This window comes from Culex pipiens, chromosome 3 (assembly GCF_016801865.2).
Source record: "Culex pipiens pallens isolate TS chromosome 3, TS_CPP_V2, whole genome shotgun sequence".
NCBI lineage: Eukaryota > Metazoa > Arthropoda > Insecta > Diptera > Culicidae > Culex > Culex pipiens.
The window spans coordinates 137918351-137930980 of NC_068939.1; positions in this window are offsets into that span (position 1 = coordinate 137918351).

Here is a 12630-nt window from a genome sequence, read left to right on the forward strand (position 1 = left end):
ATTTAAAAAATTGTATTAAAATTCTCAATATGAAAATTTGACTGAAGGCGCCCCTACGACTTAAAAAAAATGTATTGAAATTCTCAATATGAAAATTTGACTGGAGGCGCCCCTACGACTTAAAAAAATGTATTGAAATTCTCAATATGAAAATTTGACTGGAGGCGCCCCTACGACTTAAAAAATGTATTGAAATTCTCAATATGAAAATTTGACTGGAGGCGCCCCTACGACTTAAAAAATGTATTGAAATTCTCAATATGAAAATTTGACTGGAGGCGCCCCTACGACTTAAAAAATGTATTGAAATTCTCAATATGAAAATTTGACTGGAGGCGCCCCTACGACTTAAAAAATGTATTGAAATTCTCAATATGAAAATTTGACTGGAGGCGCCCCTACGACTTAAAAAATGTATTGAAATTCTCAATATGAAAATTTGACTGGAGGCGCCCCTACGACTTAAAAAATGTATTGAAATTCTCAATATGAAAATTTGACTGGAGGCGCCCCTACGACTTAAAAAATTGTATTGATATTCTGAATATGAAAATTTGACTGGAGGCACCCTTATGGCTGAAAAAAATTGAACAGGGGTGTGCTTATGGGTAGATTTGAGTAGATGACATCTACTTAGCTGTTTGCTCAAATTTATTTATTTTTTAAGGAAAAATATTCAAGTTAAACGATATTTTTGACCATAAAAGGGCTTGCACCAAGTTTCATCAATTTCTTGGCTCAATTTTGAAGCGCCCTTTTCTTTTTTTCAAGTCATATGCACTCTTTCTGGAAAGTCAACCAAACATTTCAGTGTTCCAAGGTAGTGCTGTCGCAGTCTGTCGCAAAGTCGCCAAGTCGAGGAGCGATATTTTTTAAATTAAGTTTGTCTGAAGGCGCCCCTAGGATTTAAAAAATTGTATTAAAATTCTCAATATGAAAATTTGACTGAAGGCGCCCCTACGACTTAAAAAAAATGTATTGAAATTCTCAATATGAAAATTTGACTGGAGGCGCCCCTACGACTTAAAAAAATGTATTGAAATTCTCAATATGAAAATTTGACTGGAGGCGCCCCTACGACTTAAAAAATGTATTGAAATTCTCAATATGAAAATTTGACTGGAGGCGCCCCTACGACTTAAAAAATGTATTGAAATTCTCAATATGAAAATTTGACTGGAGGCGCCCCTACGACTTAAAAAATGTATTGAAATTCTCAATATGAAAATTTGACTGGAGGCGCCCCTACGACTTAAAAAATGTATTGAAATTCTCAATATGAAAATTTGACTGGAGGCGCCCCTACGACTTAAAAAATGTATTGAAATTCTCAATATGAAAATTTGACTGGAGGCGCCCCTACGACTTAAAAAATTGTATTGATATTCTGAATATGAAAATTTGACTGGAGGCACCCTTATGGCTGAAAAAAATTGAACAGGGGTGTGCTTATGGGTAGATTTGAGTAGATGACATCTACTTAGCTGTTTGCTCAAATTTATTTATTTTTTAAGGAAAAATATTCAAGTTAAACGATATTTTTGATCATAAAAGGGCTTGCACCAAGTTTCATCAATTTCTTGGCTCAATTTTGAAGCGCCCTTTTCTTTTTTTCAAGTCATATGCACTCTTTCTGGAAAGTCAACCAAACATTTCAGTGTTCCAAGGTAGTGCTGTCGCAGTCTGTCGCAAAGTCGCCAAGTCGAGGAGCGATATTTTTTAAATTAAGTTTGTCTGAAGGCGCCCCTAGGATTTAAAAAATTGTATTAAAATTCTCAATATGAAAATTTGACTGAAGGCGCCCCTACGACTTAAAAAAAATGTATTGAAATTCTCAATATGAAAATTTGACTGGAGGCGCCCCTACGACTTAAAAAAATGTATTGAAATTCTCAATATGAAAATTTGACTGGAGGCGCCCCTACGACTTAAAAAATGTATTGAAATTCTCAATATGAAAATTTGACTGGAGGCGCCCCTACGACTTAAAAAATGTATTGAAATTCTCAATATGAAAATTTGACTGGAGGCGCCCCTACGACTTAAAAAATGTATTGAAATTCTCAATATGAAAATTTGACTGGAGGCGCCCCTACGACTTAAAAAATGTATTGAAATTCTCAATATGAAAATTTGACTGGAGGCGCCCCTACGACTTAAAAAATGTATTGAAATTCTCAATGTGAAAATTTGACTGGAGGCGCCCCTACGACTTAAAAAATTGTATTGATATTCTGAATATGAAAATTTGACTGGAGGCACCCTTATGGCTGAAAAAAATTGAACAGGGGTGTGCTTATGGGTAGATTTGAGTAGATGACATCTACTTAGCTGTTTGCTCAAATTTATTTATTTTTTAAGGAAAAATATTCAAGTTAAACGATATTTTTGACCATAAAAGGGCTTGCACCAAGTTTCATCAATTTCTTGGCTCAATTTTGAAGCGCCCTTTTCTTTTTTTCAAGTCATATGCACTCTTTCTGGAAAGTCAACCAAACATTTCAGTGTTCCAAGGTAGTGCTGTCGCAGTCTGTCGCAAAGTCGCCAAGTCGAGGAGCGATATTTTTTAAATTAAGTTTGTCTGAAGGCGCCCCTAGGATTTAAAAAATTGTATTAAAATTCTCAATATGAAAATTTGACTGAAGGCGCCCCTACGACTTAAAAAAAATGTATTGAAATTCTCAATATGAAAATTTGACTGGAGGCGCCCCTACGACTTAAAAAAATGTATTGAAATTCTCAATATGAAAATTTGACTAGAGGCGCCCCTACGACTTAAAAAATGTATTGAAATTCTCAATATGAAAATTTGTCTGGAGGCGCCCCTACGACTTAAAAAATGTATTGAAATTCTCAATATGAAAATTTGACTGGAGGCGCCCCTACGACTTAAAAAATGTATTGAAATTCTCAATATGAAAATTTGACTGGAGGCGCCCCTACGACTTAAAAAATGTATTGAAATTCTCAATATGAAAATTTGACTGGAGGCGCCCCTACGACTTAAAAAATGTATTGAAATTCTCAATATGAAAATTTGACTGGAGGCGCCCCTACGACTTAAAAAATTGTATTGATATTCTGAATTTGAAAATTTGACTGGAGGCACCCTTATGGCTGAAAAAAATTGAACAGGGGTGTGCTTATGGGTAGATTTGAGTAGATGACATCTACTTAGCTGTTTGCTCAAATTTATTTATTTTTTAAGGAAAAATATTCAAGTTAAACGATATTTTTGACCATAAAAGGGCTTGCACCAAGTTTCATCAATTTCTTGGCTCAATTTTGAAGCGCCCTTTTCTTTTTTTCAAGTCATATGCACTCTTTCTGGAAAGTCAACCAAACATTTCAGTGTTCCAAGGTAGTGCTGTCGCAGTCTGTCGCAAAGTCGCCAAGTCGAGGAGCGATATTTTTTAAATTAAGTTTGTCTGAAGGCGCCCCTAGGATTTAAAAAATTGTATTAAAATTCTCAATATGAAAATTTGACTGAAGGCGCCCCTACGACTTAAAAAAAATGTATTGAAATTCTCAATATGAAAATTTGACTGGAGGCGCCCCTACGACTTAAAAAAATGTATTGAAATTCTCAATATGAAAATTTGACTGGAGGCGCCCCTACGACTTAAAAAATGTATTGAAATTCTCAATATGAAAATTTGACTGGAGGCGCCCCTACGACTTAAAAAATGTATTGAAATTCTCAATATGAAAATTTGACTGGAGGCGCCCCTACGACTTAAAAAATGTATTGAAATTCTCAATATGAAAATTTGACTGGAGGCGCCCCTACGACTTAAAAAATGTATTGAAATTCTCAATATGAAAATTTGACTGGAGGCGCCCCTACGACTTAAAAAATGTATTGAAATTCTCAATGTGAAAATTTGACTGGAGGCGCCCCTACGACTTAAAAAATTGTATTGATATTCTGAATATGAAAATTTGACTGGAGGCACCCTTATGGCTGAAAAAAATTGAACAGGGGTGTGCTTATGGGTAGATTTGAGTAGATGACATCTACTTAGCTGTTTGCTCAAATTTATTTATTTTTTAAGGAAAAATATTCAAGTTAAACGATATTTTTGATCATAAAAGGGCTTGCACCAAGTTTCATCAATTTCTTGGCTCAATTTTGAAGCGCCCTTTTCTTTTTTTCAAGTCATATGCACTCTTTCTGGAAAGTCAACCAAACATTTCAGTGTTCCAAGGTAGTGCTGTCGCAGTCTGTCGCAAAGTCGCCAAGTCGAGGAGCGATATTTTTTAAATTAAGTTTGTCTGAAGGCGCCCCTAGGATTTAAAAAATTGTATTAAAATTCTCAATATGAAAATTTGACTGAAGGCGCCCCTACGACTTAAAAAAAATGTATTGAAATTCTCAATATGAAAATTTGACTGGAGGCGCCCCTACGACTTAAAAAAATGTATTGAAATTCTCAATATGAAAATTTGACTGGAGGCGCCCCTACGACTTAAAAAATGTATTGAAATTCTCAATATGAAAATTTGACTGGAGGCGCCCCTACGACTTAAAAAATGTATTGAAATTCTCAATATGAAAATTTGACTGGAGGCGCCCCTACGACTTAAAAAATGTATTGAAATTCTCAATATGAAAATTTGACTGGAGGCGCCCCTACGACTTAAAAAATGTATTGAAATTCTCAATATGAAAATTTGACTGGAGGCGCCCCTACGACTTAAAAAATGTATTGAAATTCTCAATGTGAAAATTTGACTGGAGGCGCCCCTACGACTTAAAAAATTGTATTGATATTCTGAATATGAAAATTTGACTGGAGGCACCCTTATGGCTGAAAAAAATTGAACAGGGGTGTGCTTATGGGTAGATTTGAGTAGATGACATCTACTTAGCTGTTTGCTCAAATTTATTTATTTTTTAAGGAAAAATATTCAAGTTAAACGATATTTTTGACCATAAAAGGGCTTGCACCAAGTTTCATCAATTTCTTGGCTCAATTTTGAAGCGCCCTTTTCTTTTTTTCAAGTCATATGCACTCTTTCTGGAAAGTCAACCAAACATTTCAGTGTTCCAAGGTAGTGCTGTCGCAGTCTGTCGCAAAGTCGCCAAGTCGAGGAGCGATATTTTTTAAATTAAGTTTGTCTGAAGGCGCCCCTAGGATTTAAAAAATTGTATTAAAATTCTCAATATGAAAATTTGACTGAAGGCGCCCCTACGACTTAAAAAAAATGTATTGAAATTCTCAATATGAAAATTTGACTGGAGGCGCCCCTACGACTTAAAAAAATGTATTGAAATTCTCAATATGAAAATTTGACTGGAGGCGCCCCTACGACTTAAAAAATGTATTGAAATTCTCAATAAGAAAATTTGACTGGAGGCGCCCCTACGACTTAAAAAATGTATTGAAATTCTCAATATGAAAATTTGACTGGAGGCGCCCCTACGACTTAAAAAATGTATTGAAATTCTCAATATGAAAATTTGACTGGAGGCGCCCCTACGACTTAAAAAATGTATTGAAATTCTCAATATGAAAATTTGACTGGAGGCGCCCCTACGACTTAAAAAATGTATTGAAATTCTCAATATGAAAATTTGACTGGAGGCGCCCCTACGACTTAAAAAATTGTATTGATATTCTGAATTTGAAAATTTGACTGGAGGCACCCTTATGGCTGAAAAAAATTGAACAGGGGTGTGCTTATGGGTAGATTTGAGTAGATGACATCTACTTAGCTGTTTGCTCAAATTTATTTATTTTTTAAGGAAAAATATTCAAGTTAAACGATATTTTTGACCATAAAAGGGCTTGCACCAAGTTTCATCAATTTCTTGGCTCAATTTTGAAGCGCCCTTTTCTTTTTTTCAAGTCATATGCACTCTTTCTGGAAAGTCAACCAAACATTTCAGTGTTCCAAGGTAGTGCTGTCGCAGTCTGTCGCAAAGTCGCCAAGTCGAGGAGCGATATTTTTTAAATTAAGTTTGTCTGAAGGCGCCCCTAGGATTTAAAAAATTGTATTAAAATTCTCAATATGAAAATTTGACTGAAGGCGCCCCTACGACTTAAAAAAAATGTATTGAAATTCTCAATATGAAAATTTGACTGGAGGCGCCCCTACGACTTAAAAAAATGTATTGAAATTCTCAATATGAAAATTTGACTGGAGGCGCCCCTACGACTTAAAAAATGTATTGAAATTCTCAATATGAAAATTTGACTGGAGGCGCCCCTACGACTTAAAAAATGTATTGAAATTCTCAATATGAAAATTTGACTGGAGGCGCCCCTACGACTTAAAAAATGTATTGAAATTCTCAATATGAAAATTTGACTGGAGGCGCCCCTACGACTTAAAAAATGTATTGAAATTCTCAATATGAAAATTTGACTGGAGGCGCCCCTACGACTTAAAAAATGTATTGAAATTCTCAATATGAAAATTTGACTGGAGGCGCCCCTACGACTTAAAAAATTGTATTGATATTCTGAATATGAAAATTTGACTGGAGGCACCCTTATGGCTGAAAAAAATTGAACAGGGGTGTGCTTATGGGTAGATTTGAGTAGATGACATCTACTTAGCTGTTTGCTCAAATTTATTTATTTTTTAAGGAAAAATATTCAAGTTAAACGATATTTTTGATCATAAAAGGGCTTGCACCAAGTTTCATCAATTTCTTGGCTCAATTTTGAAGCGCCCTTTTCTTTTTTTCAAGTCATATGCACTCTTTCTGGAAAGTCAACCAAACATTTCAGTGTTCCAAGGTAGTGCTGTCGCAGTCTGTCGCAAAGTCGCCAAGTCGAGGAGCGATATTTTTTAAATTAAGTTTGTCTGAAGGCGCCCCTAGGATTTAAAAAATTGTATTAAAATTCTCAATATGAAAATTTGACTGAAGGCGCCCCTACGACTTAAAAAAAATGTATTGAAATTCTCAATATGAAAATTTGACTGGAGGCGCCCCTACGACTTAAAAAAATGTATTGAAATTCTCAATATGAAAATTTGACTGGAGGCGCCCCTACGACTTAAAAAATGTATTGAAATTCTCAATATGAAAATTTGACTGGAGGCGCCCCTACGACTTAAAAAATGTATTGAAATTCTCAATATGAAAATTTGACTGGAGGCGCCCCTACGACTTAAAAAATGTATTGAAATTCTCAATATGAAAATTTGACTGGAGGCGCCCCTACGACTTAAAAAATGTATTGAAATTCTCAATATGAAAATTTGACTGGAGGCGCCCCTACGACTTAAAAAATGTATTGAAATTCTCAATGTGAAAATTTGACTGGAGGCGCCCCTACGACTTAAAAAATTGTATTGATATTCTGAATATGAAAATTTGACTGGAGGCACCCTTATGGCTGAAAAAAATTGAACAGGGGTGTGCTTATGGGTAGATTTGAGTAGATGACATCTACTTAGCTGTTTGCTCAAATTTATTTATTTTTTAAGGAAAAATATTCAAGTTAAACGATATTTTTGACCATAAAAGGGCTTGCACCAAGTTTCATCAATTTCTTGGCTCAATTTTGAAGCGCCCTTTTCTTTTTTTCAAGTCATATGCACTCTTTCTGGAAAGTCAACCAAACATTTCAGTGTTCCAAGGTAGTGCTGTCGCAGTCTGTCGCAAAGTCGCCAAGTCGAGGAGCGATATTTTTTAAATTAAGTTTGTCTGAAGGCGCCCCTAGGATTTAAAAAATTGTATTAAAATTCTCAATATGAAAATTTGACTGAAGGCGCCCCTACGACTTAAAAAAAATGTATTGAAATTCTCAATATGAAAATTTGACTGGAGGCGCCCCTACGACTTAAAAAAATGTATTGAAATTCTCAATATGAAAATTTGACTGGAGGCGCCCCTACGACTTAAAAAATGTATTGAAATTCTCAATATGAAAATTTGACTGGAGGCGCCCCTACGACTTAAAAAATGTATTGAAATTCTCAATATGAAAATTTGACTGGAGGCGCCCCTACGACTTAAAAAATGTATTGAAATTCTCAATATGAAAATTTGACTGGAGGCGCCCCTACGACTTAAAAAATGTATTGAAATTCTCAATATGAAAATTTGACTGGAGGCGCCCCTACGACTTAAAAAATTGTATTGATATTCTGAATTTGAAAATTTGACTGGAGGCACCCTTATGGCTGAAAAAAATTGAACAGGGGTGTGCTTATGGGTAGATTTGAGTAGATGACATCTACTTAGCTGTTTGCTCAAATTTATTTATTTTTTAAGGAAAAATATTCAAGTTAAACGATATTTTTGACCATAAAAGGGCTTGCACCAAGTTTCATCAATTTCTTGGCTCAATTTTGAAGCGCCCTTTTCTTTTTTTCAAGTCATATGCACTCTTTCTGGAAAGTCAACCAAACATTTCAGTGTTCCAAGGTAGTGCTGTCGCAGTCTGTCGCAAAGTCGCCAAGTCGAGGAGCGATATTTTTTAAATTAAGTTTGTCTGAAGGCGCCCCTAGGATTTAAAAAATTGTATTAAAATTCTCAATATGAAAATTTGACTGAAGGCGCCCCTACGACTTAAAAAAAATGTATTGAAATTCTCAATATGAAAATTTGACTGGAGGCGCCCCTACGACTTAAAAAAATGTATTGAAATTCTCAATATGAAAATTTGACTGGAGGCGCCCCTACGACTTAAAAAATGTATTGAAATTCTCAATATGAAAATTTGACTGGAGGCGCCCCTACGACTTAAAAAATGTATTGAAATTCTCAATATGAAAATTTGACTGGAGGCGCCCCTACGACTTAAAAAATGTATTGAAATTCTCAATATGAAAATTTGACTGGAGGCGCCCCTACGACTTAAAAAATGTATTGAAATTCTCAATATGAAAATTTGACTGGAGGCGCCCCTACGACTTAAAAAATGTATTGAAATTCTCAATATGAAAATTTGACTGGAGGCGCCCCTACGACTTAAAAAATTGTATTGATATTCTGAATATGAAAATTTGACTGGAGGCACCCTTATGGCTGAAAAAAATTGAACAGGGGTGTGCTTATGGGTAGATTTGAGTAGATGACATCTACTTAGCTGTTTGCTCAAATTTATTTATTTTTTAAGGAAAAATATTCAAGTTAAACGATATTTTTGATCATAAAAGGGCTTGCACCAAGTTTCATCAATTTCTTGGCTCAATTTTGAAGCGCCCTTTTCTTTTTTTCAAGTCATATGCACTCTTTCTGGAAAGTCAACCAAACATTTCAGTGTTCCAAGGTAGTGCTGTCGCAGTCTGTCGCAAAGTCGCCAAGTCGAGGAGCGATATTTTTTAAATTAAGTTTGTCTGAAGGCGCCCCTAGGATTTAAAAAATTGTATTAAAATTCTCAATATGAAAATTTGACTGAAGGCGCCCCTACGACTTAAAAAAAATGTATTGAAATTCTCAATATGAAAATTTGACTGGAGGCGCCCCTACGACTTAAAAAAATGTATTGAAATTCTCAATATGAAAATTTGACTGGAGGCGCCCCTACGACTTAAAAAATGTATTGAAATTCTCAATATGAAAATTTGACTGGAGGCGCCCCTACGACTTAAAAAATGTATTGAAATTCTCAATATGAAAATTTGACTGGAGGCGCCCCTACGACTTAAAAAATGTATTGAAATTCTCAATATGAAAATTTGACTGGAGGCGCCCCTACGACTTAAAAAATGTATTGAAATTCTCAATATGAAAATTTGACTGGAGGCGCCCCTACGACTTAAAAAATGTATTGAAATTCTCAATGTGAAAATTTGACTGGAGGCGCCCCTACGACTTAAAAAATTGTATTGATATTCTGAATATGAAAATTTGACTGGAGGCACCCTTATGGCTGAAAAAAATTGAACAGGGGTGTGCTTATGGGTAGATTTGAGTAGATGACATCTACTTAGCTGTTTGCTCAAATTTATTTATTTTTTAAGGAAAAATATTCAAGTTAAACGATATTTTTGACCATAAAAGGGCTTGCACCAAGTTTCATCAATTTCTTGGCTCAATTTTGAAGCGCCCTTTTCTTTTTTTCAAGTCATATGCACTCTTTCTGGAAAGTCAACCAAACATTTCAGTGTTCCAAGGTAGTGCTGTCGCAGTCTGTCGCAAAGTCGCCAAGTCGAGGAGCGATATTTTTTAAATTAAGTTTGTCTGAAGGCGCCCCTAGGATTTAAAAAATTGTATTAAAATTCTCAATATGAAAATTTGACTGAAGGCGCCCCTACGACTTAAAAAAAATGTATTGAAATTCTCAATATGAAAATTTGACTGGAGGCGCCCCTACGACTTAAAAAAATGTATTGAAATTCTCAATATGAAAATTTGACTGGAGGCGCCCCTACGACTTAAAAAATGTATTGAAATTCTCAATAAGAAAATTTGACTGGAGGCGCCCCTACGACTTAAAAAATGTATTGAAATTCTCAATATGAAAATTTGACTGGAGGCGCCCCTACGACTTAAAAAATGTATTGAAATTCTCAATATGAAAATTTGACTGGAGGCGCCCCTACGACTTAAAAAATGTATTGAAATTCTCAATATGAAAATTTGACTGGAGGCGCCCCTACGACTTAAAAAATGTATTGAAATTCTCAATATGAAAATTTGACTGGAGGCGCCCCTACGACTTAAAAAATTGTATTGATATTCTGAATTTGAAAATTTGACTGGAGGCACCCTTATGGCTGAAAAAAATTGAACAGGGGTGTGCTTATGGGTAGATTTGAGTAGATGACATCTACTTAGCTGTTTGCTCAAATTTATTTATTTTTTAAGGAAAAATATTCAAGTTAAACGATATTTTTGACCATAAAAGGGCTTGCACCAAGTTTCATCAATTTCTTGGCTCAATTTTGAAGCGCCCTTTTCTTTTTTTCAAGTCATATGCACTCTTTCTGGAAAGTCAACCAAACATTTCAGTGTTCCAAGGTAGTGCTGTCGCAGTCTGTCGCAAAGTCGCCAAGTCGAGGAGCGATATTTTTTAAATTAAGTTTGTCTGAAGGCGCCCCTAGGATTTAAAAAATTGTATTAAAATTCTCAATATGAAAATTTGACTGAAGGCGCCCCTACGACTTAAAAAAAATGTATTGAAATTCTCAATATGAAAATTTGACTGGAGGCGCCCCTACGACTTAAAAAAATGTATTGAAATTCTCAATATGAAAATTTGACTGGAGGCGCCCCTACGACTTAAAAAATGTATTGAAATTCTCAATATGAAAATTTGACTGGAGGCGCCCCTACGACTTAAAAAATGTATTGAAATTCTCAATATGAAAATTTGACTGGAGGCGCCCCTACGACTTAAAAAATGTATTGAAATTCTCAATATGAAAATTTGACTGGAGGCGCCCCTACGACTTAAAAAATGTATTGAAATTCTCAATATGAAAATTTGACTGGAGGCGCCCCTACGACTTAAAAAATGTATTGAAATTCTCAATATGAAAATTTGACTGGAGGCGCCCCTACGACTTAAAAAATTGTATTGATATTCTGAATATGAAAATTTGACTGGAGGCACCCTTATGGCTGAAAAAAATTGAACAGGGGTGTGCTTATGGGTAGATTTGAGTAGATGACATCTACTTAGCTGTTTGCTCAAATTTATTTATTTTTTAAGGAAAAATATTCAAGTTAAACGATATTTTTGACCATAAAAGGGCTTGCACCAAGTTTCATCAATTTCTTGGCTCAATTTTGAAGCGCCCTTTTCTTTTTTTCAAGTCATATGCACTCTTTCTGGAAAGTCAACCAAACATTTCAGTGTTCCAAGGTAGTGCTGTCGCAGTCTGTCGCAAAGTCGCCAAGTCGAGGAGCGATATTTTTTAAATTAAGTTTGTCTGAAGGCGCCCCTAGGATTTAAAAAATTGTATTAAAATTCTCAATATGAAAATTTGACTGAAGGCGCCCCTACGACTTAAAAAAAATGTATTGAAATTCTCAATATGAAAATTTGACTGGAGGCGCCCCTACGACTTAAAAAAATGTATTGAAATTCTCAATATGAAAATTTGACTGGAGGCGCCCCTACGACTTAAAAAATGTATTGAAATTCTCAATATGAAAATTTGACTGGAGGCGCCCCTACGACTTAAAAAATGTATTGAAATTCTCAATATGAAAATTTGACTGGAGGCGCCCCTACGACTTAAAAAATGTATTGAAATTCTCAATATGAAAATTTGACTGGAGGCGCCCCTACGACTTAAAAAATGTATTGAAATTCTCAATATGAAAATTTGACTGGAGGCGCCCCTACGACTTAAAAAATGTATTGAAATTCTCAATATGAAAATTTGACTGGAGGCGCCCCTACGACTTAAAAAATTGTATTGATATTCTGAATATGAAAATTTGACTGGAGGCACCCTTATGGCTGAAAAAAATTGAACAGGGGTGTGCTTATGGGTAGATTTGAGTAGATGACATCTACTTAGCTGTTTGCTCAAATTTATTTATTTTTTAAGGAAAAATATTCAAGTTAAACGATATTTTTGATCATAAAAGGGCTTGCACCAAGTTTCATCAATTTCTTGGCTCAATTTTGAAGCGCCCTTTTCTTTTTTTCAAGTCATATGCACTCTTTCTGGAAAGTCAACCAAACATTTCAGTGTTCCAAGGTAGTGCTG